General features: G+C 29.1%; 1 long non-coding RNA gene across 1 annotated transcript in view; it reads left to right on the plus strand.

Moving 5' to 3' along the window:
- Positions 1-11,750, plus strand: part of LOC139426068 (uncharacterized) — a 17,683-nt gene extending 5,933 nt beyond the window's left edge. Inside the window, exon 2 of the long non-coding RNA XR_011637346.1 lies at positions 11,447-11,750. This is a non-coding gene — a long non-coding RNA (uncharacterized lncRNA). The remainder of the gene's footprint in view (positions 1-11,446) is intronic.
- The last annotated feature ends 270 nt before the right edge of the window (positions 11,751-12,020 follow it).

A 12,020-nucleotide genomic window follows, 5' to 3' on the forward strand; every position in this document is an offset into this window, starting at 1 on the left:
AAATAACAAACCAAACGATGTTAACAAAATGACGTAGAAAGCGCAACTAGATCAAAATTATACAAGCACAACTAGATCAAATTATAATACCTGAGTGCTTGACGTAACAGATATAGAAATAGAATTTGATACCATAAAAAATTATATAGAAATAGAAATTGATACCATAAAAAATTAATTCGTTTTCGTGTTCTCTTCATGTATTTAAAGCAACTTTTGTATGCTTTTACAATTTCTGAGGCCTTTTTTTTAAAAAAAAAAAAACAAGTCTCCACCTGATAGTTATATTATAGCTTAGGTTACCATAGGCCTAAGGTTACCATAGCAAAGTTATATCTTCAAACATCCTCAAGAGCTATAACACATCTGCAGCAGAACTGGATATGAAGACAAAATTGCAGGACAGGAACACTTTAATTGTCCACTAATCTTCAGATCTCCTGCTATGTTTTAAAAAACTTTATTTGTGAAAACCTTTAGCGAGGCGGACAGCTGGCCGCCTTAGGCGGCTAGTAATAAATAAAGGATATTATCTTCTCAAAATTTTCTTCCCAGTAACAGACAATATTATTTTATTATAAATATCAAGGGTCTACTTCTCCCTGTTTGCTACTGCTTGCCAACCACCTCACAATAACTTTTGCAGTTCCTGGCGGATAGCTTCGCTACCCGTTCTTGCTTCCAGATATTAGAACAAATTAATTTAGCATTCTTGTTTAGCACTTTCGCTGTCGATCAAGTGCCAGTTTGAAACGAAATACTTCCTAACAGGTTTTTTTCCCGACAAAACAGATTGAATGATAGACATGGATATTATCATCAAACTATTTTTGCATAAAATATGTTATTTTCAAGAAAGTAAAACATACTATAATTAAAAATTTAAATAAATATTGGTCTATTTCCTTGGAATGTGTGCGATGGGTTGCAATGTAGTGGGCCTCCATGTAGTGCACCTTGAGTAACACCAAATCCACTGCTGTTGCATAGCACAATTCCATAGAGAGTAACGTTTTGTGTGTTCTGTATAGGGGCTACGATTGCCTTGCAGGACGTAGAAGGAGATTTACCGTCTGTTTATACCCTAAATGTGTCCACTTTCAGAAATCTCTCGTAAATATCAATTCATTTAATTGATATTTAATTAGGTATCTGGAAATACTAGCAAGTAAAAGATGTCCGGACTGGATCTGATTTTTAACATGTCTACTTTTGCATTCTTCGCTTTCATGGTGTTATGTATTCCTTTATGAATTTGTGATGTGTGTGCTCATCACACACTTGCCTATTAATGTGTGTTTAAGTGCTACTGCTATAAATTAAATAAAAATTCTTGCGTATAAAAGTATAATGAACGCATCGAATGTAAAAAAAAAACCTGAACTATTTCGCTGTTTCTTTTTAAATAATTTAAGGGAAGTTAATATAAATTTTATATAATATCGGGCTAATATTTGCCACTTACAACTAACAAATGGTAGGTGTATATCATATTATGTACACTGTGTTTGTTTGTTAGTTCTATGTTTTCATTTTTATCAATAAATAAAATATAAAATTAGTATTTTAACACTTATGATTGAGTCTTATTACTTACGCTTAACATCTCTTTTTATGTAAACGATACATTGAATTTGCAGGAAATTTCACACTTAGAGTTAATAAGTTCAATTGTTCACATTTTTACGCTAAATTAAATGACGCAAATAATGAAATGATCAGACCGATAATTTAGAAGTTGTAAAGATTTTGTGCACAAAAAGTACACATTTGTGCTTGTACTTATTTACGTATCTAATACTGTTATCGAAACAAGTGAGGCAATGTTTCATGCATGTTTGTCTTCATGTTAAATCAAATGAAAACATGCGCGCGTCAATAAAACAAATAGTTCAAAAGTTGCTAGCTCTTCTTTGTGCAAATTGTATTATTTTTTATTCAGTCAATGTACAATTTTTACTAGGGGATATCTGAACAAGTAAAATAACAAACTATATTGAATGGGATGAAATTAGAGATAATCAGATTAATGGTTTAGAAGTTATGGTTTTCCTCATAATAAGATTAATTCAAAAATGGTATTCTTTTACATGCAAAAACACACTTCAACTTTTAAAATATTAACCTTTATATTCAGGTTTAGACTTATTCAATTGAGCGATACAATTACATAGTAGACAATATCCCACTTGCCTGTGTGGTAATATAAAATGCGAGTGCAAGTACAAAATTGTAATTTTTGTACACAGAAAGCTTGTAAACATTCTAAATTATTCCATTTTTGTATAATTCAATTTATCTTAAAAATTTACATAAAAAAGTATATTATTTATAACAACATGATATATACTTTTATGAAAAAAGATCTCGGCTATTAGTTTTTCTGAGGAATTAAGTTTACAAGACTAACATTTAAGTTTGAACAATTACTATTTCGAACAATATTTCATTTCTCAATACTTTCTTAAGCGAAGCACCTAATACTTTAACTTCATTTATTCTGTTATTGCTATGCCACATTACTTACAGTTTATGAAATATATATAATTGTTTATTTTATAATGCAATTGAGGCAGCTGAAAAAAAAATTCATGAAGTTGGAGCTACGTTAGACTTTTATATTTATAAAAATATACATGCAATAGTTAAAGGATAAATATCATTTAATTATATAATATTAGAAGGAACTTACCAAATAAAAGGAATTGTAACCTATTCCTTGTTTTAAAATCTAATTTAAGTTTAGATCAGGAAGGCTTATCTCAATAATAAATATTAATACCACTTATAATTAACACATATTAACAAAAATGATGGGCATATAAAGAAAGAAACTATATGATTTTTATTTACAAATTCCATACTGTATGGGTGCATCCCTTTCAAAATTTATATGTATAAAGAGAGAGAGAGAGATTATCTAGTTAAAATATATTCTAAAATGTATTATAACGAAAATTTATTGCCTAACTTCTAAGAGGAAGATTAAAATATCTGTGTAACCGTTTTATTCCGCATTAAAGCAACCTCATTTACTTCTATCGAAATTAATTTACCCTAAGAACACTTCTTAATAAAGCCCATTCGGTCGAAAATATAGTCTTAAGATGAGAAGACTTTCTCATAAATAAAATTCTTACACAAGCATAATCTAGTTAGAACCTATTCTTTATAATTGAGTTTTTTTAAGTTTAAAATAAAAACTATCAGAGAAGATCTCGTGTAAAATCATTTTGTACAAGTATGGCTCTGACTTGATATTTAATGTGTGAGCATTGCAATTCGGTATCCAAGTATGATATCAAAACCATAATTAAAAATACAATAATGATGATATTTGATGAAGGATTTCTGTAATAAGGCCCAATAAGACATTCTCATCAATAAGATGGTCAAAACCACGATGTTGTATTAATATTGTATCTCCAAAAATGTCTTGAGCAATCATTCAAGGGAATTTATTGAACTCATCACCTTAAGAAGGCAATGATAAAATTTAGATGGCTTCAGTTAGAAAACAATGTCAGTCCATAGGTTTATATTTAGCTTTACTTTACTTAATTGTTTTATGAGTTGATCGCATATTTATTGAGACAAATTGACTTTTTATTCATTTGTTTTTTGAAATAATTGATTAGTATTTTTTTAAGTTTGTTTGCTAGTTCACATGGTTTTGCCCCATGCAGAATGGTTTTTTTAACTTTCAGTAAAAACAATAAGAGCTATAAATGGTTTAATAATTTTAGTGAATTTAGGTCTGCATTATTCTAGAATATTACTTAGAACATTGGATAATTGTCAGAGTTTGGTAATTTACTAACTGTAAAATTTGAATATCTGTAAGCAGACAGAACTTCTGTCCTGATAACTACTTTTCGCGGAAAGCTATGAAAAGAACTATTTCTATTTTTTCTTAAATTATTCATAATCAAGAAAAGAAAGAGCCGTTTTTGCTAATGTTAATGCTATCAAAATGGGCTAGCGAAAAATTTCACTTTTATGATTTAGGTTAACTTGGAACCTCTGATGTAGCTTGAACAATACTCGAGAAGTAAGCATTCTAGAAACACAAATTGGAGACAATCACCACCACATCTGTGGCATCTTAGTGGGAATGGTGCCTCAATTAATTTTAAAGATGACAGGAGAGATCACACCACTTTTAATCGGCTGTCTACTGGGCATTCAAGTTCTGCTTTTACTTCAGGTTATTACTACTTCAAGTTTCCTCACGATGCCAAGACATTTACAGTTTGCAAAAGCTGTTGTGAAGCAGGAACTGCTTCTAATTAACTGCATTCACTCGGTTAGCGAGGACCTTCTGAAAAGACCTTCGTTGGTTTTGGAGGTATTTAAGATGAACAAACTGGTCTAATTCAAATCAGAGGGATATGTATCATCATCACTTTTGCTTTTAGAGCAAGAAATCAGACTATACAGGGTGTCCCAAAGCGACCGCATAAACTCCGCATAAAAAAGTCAGCTAGATTCCTCGTTAGGAGTACATAAAAATTGCCCAAAGAAGCGTTTCTGTACGATCCATAGTTTACGAGAAAAATACGAAAAGCAAAATATGACGTCACTGCGGTGCAAGAAAAAAAGCACTTAAATCACAATATCAACAACAGTATTTGCATATCTTTCAAAACGATAATGTTTAAAACGTTCAGCGCGCATATTCTGCTTTAAATTGTTCATAGTATACTCCTGTTGATATGTTCAATAATGTGTTTTCTCTTGCACCGGCAGTGACGTCATACTTTGTTTTTCGTATTTATCTCTTAAACTATGGATCGTACAGAAACGCTTCTTTGGGCAGTTTTTATGCACTTCCAACGAGGAATCTAGCTGTGCAGAGTTTATGCGGTCGTTTTGGTACACCCTGTATAGTGTTTATTTCATAAGCATAATTTTTACCAGGTTTTTTACACTGATATGAAAGGTTGAAAATAGATTTCATTTTAGCTTTCCCGAAAAAATTTTACAGTGTAAAAATTCTTCAATTAATTATGGTTAAAAAACAGGCACCCTGGCTGCATCATCAGTAAAATTCATTCTGCCGTAAAATGCATTTTAACAGTAAAGTTTCATGCCGTTCTTTGCAATGTCATACATGCTTAAATACAGTGATTCAGGGATTTTACTGTAAATATTACCGTAAAATTTACGGTATATCAGATTTTTTGTTAAATGAAATTTTACCGTAATTTGAATCAGAATTTCTTAAAAAGTAGGAGGAATTTGCAAACAGCTAAATGTTTTTACTTACAACATTTTCATTTTTTTCCTGTGTTTTTCAGCTTATTCACATATCGAAAATGTGACTCTTTATAATCAGTTTCAAAGCTTGTGAAATTAAAAACTTTTAGAATGGACAATTCCATTGTCAAATAACCCATTTCTTTCAATCAACGAAAATAATTGAGGTTTTTTCTCAATGTATCACAATGACAAGAAAACCTCAAAAAATTTCATGGTTTGAACAATGCAGATGGAAATATTATCCATAGTTTTCAATGTCAACATCAATTTCAAAATTGCTTCAGCTTTTCATCATCGAATTAGTTCAACACTACACTGTTGTTGATGGAAAGTGCTTGGATCAACCAGCTACCTGAATCTGAATACTTAGACCGAAAATTACTTTTTTTATGATGAAGAAAAAAAAGTCTTTTGTAAATTTCAAGTTTATAAAACATTTTCTGAATTTAGGGAAATTTTTGAAGCTTACTTTCATCACATTACCCCACAGTCCTCTTCACGTTAAATCTTATTTTCGCCATCTTTCAACTTAAATAGTCTACCTTAACACAGAACTTATATGAACAGTTCGTATTTTCTCGGTTATTATTTATTATATAGATAAGACAAATAATGAATAAAAGAAGAGAAAAAAATTGCAAAAGAAATTGAATAGATGGCCAGTTTTAGTATTTAAAAATAAATTTTTGAAACTGTAGACATATGAAATGAAAAATTGATTTCAAAGGAATTCAATTAAATAATTTAAATATTAACAAAAAGAGCCAGAAATAAAATATCACGCTTACATCTATGATTAATTTTTTTTTCGTTTAAAGCTTTTTTTATATTACAAATAGAACCACAAATTTCTTATTTGAATTTTACATTTTCCTAATAGAAATAGCCTAAATTTTTTATCATACAATAATGCTTCATTTATTTCACAAAAAGTCACCGTGGACTCTACGTTTTTACGATATAATTGGTTTTTCATCAATTAAATCATCAAAATTGTGCCCCTTACTTTGTTTTTAGGTTATAGATTTTTTTTCGAAAAAATAATTCAAAATAGCTTTAAATTTAGGAAAAATGATCTAAATTTATTGAAGCTATGAAAAATTAAAAAGAAACTATTTCAATTGCAAAATTACTATTATTTCAAGTACTAGAGGGCTCCGCCCCCTGCTCGCTGACGCTCGCCAACCCCCGGAGAATTGCTTCGCAATTCTTGCTTGGTTTGCTTCGCAAAACCAAGAATGCTTTGATTTCATATATTTCAATATTAAACTGAATATTGACTGTTATCATCGAAAAGAATTAATTTTCTTAAATGCAGAATAAGCAGTGTGTCAATATCAATGTCACTTTTTTTCGTTGACTACAGTTCCTTCTATGTCCTATTTGTTCTCTAAATGAGCCAAAATTGTCAGAAATTAACATCAATGTGCAGATATAATCTTAATATGAAACTTGTTTAAAAAAAATGATAATCACAATAATACAGACTTTGTCCCAAAGAAATGAATATATTTTTAACACATTTAATTCAATATATATATATANTTTAATTTATTTCACAAAAAGTCGCCGTGGACTCTACGTTTATATGATATAATTGGTTTCTCATCGATTAAATCATTAAAATTGTGCCCGAAACTGGTTTTAGGTAGTAGCTTTTTTTTCGAAAAAATAATGCAAAGTAGTTTTAACTTTAGAAAAAAAATGATCTAAATTTATATTGAGGCTATGAAAAATTAAAAGGAAACTATTTCAATTGCAAAATTATTGTTATTTCAAGTATAAATATATAGTTTGAAAATTTCAACTGCTGCAAAAACGGGTGATTCAACTTTTCACAATTTCAAAATTCGTTATTCAAAATTCAAATTAGGAAACATTTTCTAATAAAACCTTTGACTTTAAGAAAGCAGTCGGTTGTGATATTGTTATTATTAAATAATATTTGAAAAGAAAGAAAATTTTACTTATGAATAAATTTATATTGATACATGATTGAGAATTACGTACATTGATTAAAGATAAAAACTTTGTTTCTTTTAAAATCCTACACACAATTCGTTGTCTTCTCAATGTTAATAACTTTAAAGATAAATGACAAAAGAAATATTACATGTTTTGATGGTATACATATTTCAAAATAGTTACCATACATTTGAAATCTAATATTAAAAAAAAATGTAAACTAACAAACAAGAAATACATTTTCACAGAGTTAATACTATTTTGAATAGCAGAGAAGAGACAATTTTTCACTGTAAGAAATGTAATATGTGCACATCGTCGCAAACTAAGCCAAAGAAATGTTTGCAACAGCGGCGGAAGGAAATGTATTTTCTCTTATCACAAAGTAAGGGAACAAAGATTGTTTTGTCACTATTGAATACATATTTGGTATCTCTGGAAAAACAAAATCTAATTTCATAAAGAACATGCAGCAAGGAAAATGGATTTATTTCGAAGTTTCGATTGGAAGAATTTATGTCACGGAAAGTTTGTACTTGCAGAAACACATTTATACTTATAATTTCTTTATATAATATTTGTGCTATTGTAAATTAAAGCAAAGGTGCAGTTTTTATGATAAATGTATAACTGGCCCTAAACAGCCACCCAATGTGTGGTTTTCAACTATCATTGCTCAACCCAGTAGCTTTGTAATTTTGAACCTAAACCAGAAAACTCATGGACAGAACATTAGGAAAAACTCACTTTTGTTGCGTATTTTTAGATGGTACTAACCCGCATTGGCGTTACAAGGAAAGGGAAAAAATGTAAACCTCCTATGGTTAACCCAACGAAAAGGGTATTCTGACCCATGATCCTTCAACCAAATAGGTTATTTTACTTCAGTATTGTAGTAGGTGCGAGTCATTAGTAGAGTTCATTAGTAAAGTGCGAGTCATTAGCATGATGCCAGGGGCGGCATCATGCTAAATGATCTGAATGCAGTTAATCATCATATAGATGAGATGAACCACTAAACTTCTGAAAACGTATTTTCTTTAATCTAATAACATAAAGCCACTGGGAAGGGCAAAAACAATAACAAAGGAAGTAAAACTGGAATCACTGTAGATTTATTAATGTATAGTATGTATAAATGGTAATATACGGTATAGCCAATGTATAGTATATCTGGTGCATACACTGAGAAAACAATCTGTTTGAATTACTGTACTGCATGGTCATGACATTTGTGCTAAAAAAAAATACCATAATTCTGGGTAATAAAATCCAAATATTCGGTATTTAAGTTTTTCATTTGGTAGTTAACTTAACCCTCTAGTTTTTTTTTTTTCAATTTTTATTATAACAATGAGAATGTATTAAAATACAATAAATCAACTCTTTAAATCAATGTCCTTCCTAAGTTTTTGAAATTAATTTTGTCCAATTAATAAATATTTGGAGTTTTCCCAAGGAAGATAAATTGGAAAAATAACTCTTGTTGACAAAACTTATTTTTTAAAATTCTTAATTAATGTTTAAATAGTTTGAAGATCCCGCAGTTATTTGCTTTATTGTTTCGAATTAAATAACAATATGATTTAGAGTACAAAAAATTAAAGCTTTTTTTTCCCCTTCTATTACTCGTTTATATCATTTTTAAAATTGTTGTCCCATTATATAATTTATTTAATTAATTTGTTTAATTAATTAATTACATTCTCATTGAAAACTTCTACGTTTTCGTATTAAATAAAGTTACTATAAAATTTGGAATGTTCGAAGAATTAATAAAAAGATCAATAACAGTTTTCTTTCAGAGAAATGCCAAATGCAAAAAATAAATCACTAATTGAAGGATTGTTTTTGTTTCGGATTAAACTGCAGAGGATTTATTTTTTATTTTTTCCAAAAGGATCGAATCATATCAAAGAAGTTTTTTGGAGATGAAAGAAAGTTTCTCTTTTTGTTTTTGTTTTAATAAATTTTTTTTTAGTAACTACAAACTAGAGACTCAATATCAAGTAGTTTTTCTCTGTTTGTAACCAAAAATGGTAGTAAAAGTGTATAAAAAGTTATTTTGTAATTTTAGTCTGCGCATAGTTTGAAGAAAAATACTGCACGTTAATAAACTACAAAAAAAATTTAGTAAATCTTTATTAGTACCGTAACGTAGTAAGCTATATTAATAAACATTTATCTTTTTTTCTTTTATTAAAAGCGCATTAAAAACTACCCATAAAGTAACAACCTTAAAGTACCTGTAACGGAATAGTAACAATCTTGAAAAAAATAAGGAAAAACCCATAACGGGTAAGTATGAACAACAAATTCCAAAAGCAAAAACAATCTCTCAAAAATCAACACATTTCTGATGTTCTATAAAAATTTCGAGCCTTTATTTTTAATTTATCTCGTTATATGTTTTGTTTCTTTTATTCATTCTTTTGTCAGCTAGATATTCTTAAAACTTTATAGTACTTATAATTAATTCAAGCATCATAAAATGTAAACAAAGTTTCAAGAAAACTCTAAATTTATTGTAATTTTTGTCATAGAATGATTTAATCTTAGCTTTATAGTTAATAAGGAATAAAAGTTTTCGAGAATTTCGTTTATTTCATTATATTGATAAAAAATATGCTTTCCGTAATGCTTTCCGTCTTAATGAAACAAAACAAGTTAAGCCTATTCATCACTAGATTTTTAATCTAACTTTAAAGTGAAAACAGTGTGTTAATGTTTACTCGATAAAAAAAAATTACGCTGAAGAAATTGCTATGTACCCTGTTTCAGGTGAGGTAGAAAATATTAGTCATAAAATCTCTTTAGGAAATCATTGTAGAACAAAAAATGGTTTTCTTAAATTGTCTGTCCTTATTTAGGCTAATGTTCTAATAATACATCATACGATTCCCTTCATTGCACAAAATTTAGAAAAAAATATCATGCCTCAGACGTTCCAATATCCTGAATAAGCTCCGAATAAATATTTAAAAAAATGGGGTCATAATATTTTCTGTTGGAAAATTCTTTAAAAGGAGTTTAAAAACAAAATGAATCTGAATAATTTTATCTTATCAGTAAGTTCAAGTTACATTGGGAAACTCATACACGTCATTACTCAAATATTGCAAATAAACATTAAATATGAGCAAGTGACAGCTTTCAAAAGCAAAGAACACTGCGGTAAGAGAAATAATCGCTCCTTGTCAAAACCTCTCATAAAATGGAAGAAATATTTCGAGAATATGTCAAATCTCGAGTCAAAAAATGGTGTTATTTTTTATTGACGTCCATTTATAATGTCATGTGACAGGAGTCAAATCTAATGCTGACTTTGATGACAAAATGAAGCGGAAAATAACATGGTTTAACAGAACAGAAACTGAATGATAGATTTAGATAATATTGAGGAACACAAAATAAATAACCAATAGAAATACGAAAAGTTTATCTCTTCTTAGTTGAGTCTTTATTTGCATATGTTTTGTTTTAACGAATTTTTGAAAAATGGACAGCAATAAATATCTTTTTATAATGTAAAAGTGTATGGAAAGTGACGTGTTTAGTACCCGAAATTTTACTCGCAGATTAAGTTATTTTTTTAAATAGTTAGTTTTCATGTTATGAAATAATATACTCGCATTTTGTCTATTTCTCATTGGTTGGAGAGATATACATTAATGGAAATATAAATTTGAGCAAAACGACTTGTAGATTATGCAGAAATTCTTGCAGATGATACAGTTGGAAAATTTTCGTTTTAGATAATTAAAAATAACTTGATTTTAAGCGATTTCTCGTTGGTTCTAGTTGAATTAATAAATTGCCATTACAACTAATACCTGCAAAATGCATAATTTTATGAGAATGATTGATTTTTACTCAAAACAGTCGAATGTTTTGTTGAATATTATAATTTAAACTTTCAAATTTAGCTTTTTTGAACGCAATTATTAAAGACTCAGATTAAGAAAAAATCTAATTAATTGTAATTATCTTAACCTGCAATGCTGTATGTATTGAAAATGGTGATGTATTGGAAATAACGAAATAAAATTTAGTTTTTGGTAATTTATAATTAAAAGAAAATTACTGAAACGTGAAAAAATTACAGAAACTTGAACAAGAAAAAAAACTTGTAGAAATATTGGACCTCTCTTTAGTATTTTTTCAAGCTTTTAACAATTTGAATTAATTTGTTGTGGTTTACACAAAGTTATAATTTCAGAGTCCAATTAAAGTGTCCAGTCCTGGTTGAAAGACAATACCCCTCGGCACTGGAAGCTTCAGTAATGTATTGTTTTGTTATTAGAAGCTTTTGAATGGCATCACTGCAATGCAAACAGCTCTGAAGTGTTGATGTAGTATGATCTAATCCAGCTATAGCTCAGAATGGATTATTGATATCTATGTCACACATGTACCATCTGTTTTTCCTACCTGAAAAGAATTCTTAAGTTACTCTTTGTATTTACAAAGAAACCCTCATATGTAAGTGTATAAATAAATAAATACAACAGCCATTATAATAAGATGCCATAGTTTGATCTTTCTAAGCATTATTTAGGCCATTTTCCTTTTGATCGAAAAATATATAAGGAAAGTAAATAATTAACCGTCACCTATCTACCATTTGAAGATGATCACTTTCCATTTAAATAAACCACCATTTTCAGATCAATATTTAAATGATAATATTGGTCTGATATGGTGATATAATAATGGTGGGCTTTGATAGCCATGTCGGTAGGGAGCTGGGCCCATGTCTGAGAGTTCGTGGGTTCGAACCCTGCCGGGCGAAG

The sequence above is a fragment of the Parasteatoda tepidariorum genome, chromosome 7 (genome assembly GCF_043381705.1).
Source record: "Parasteatoda tepidariorum isolate YZ-2023 chromosome 7, CAS_Ptep_4.0, whole genome shotgun sequence".
In the NCBI taxonomy this organism is placed as follows: Eukaryota; Metazoa; Arthropoda; class Arachnida; order Araneae; family Theridiidae; genus Parasteatoda; species Parasteatoda tepidariorum.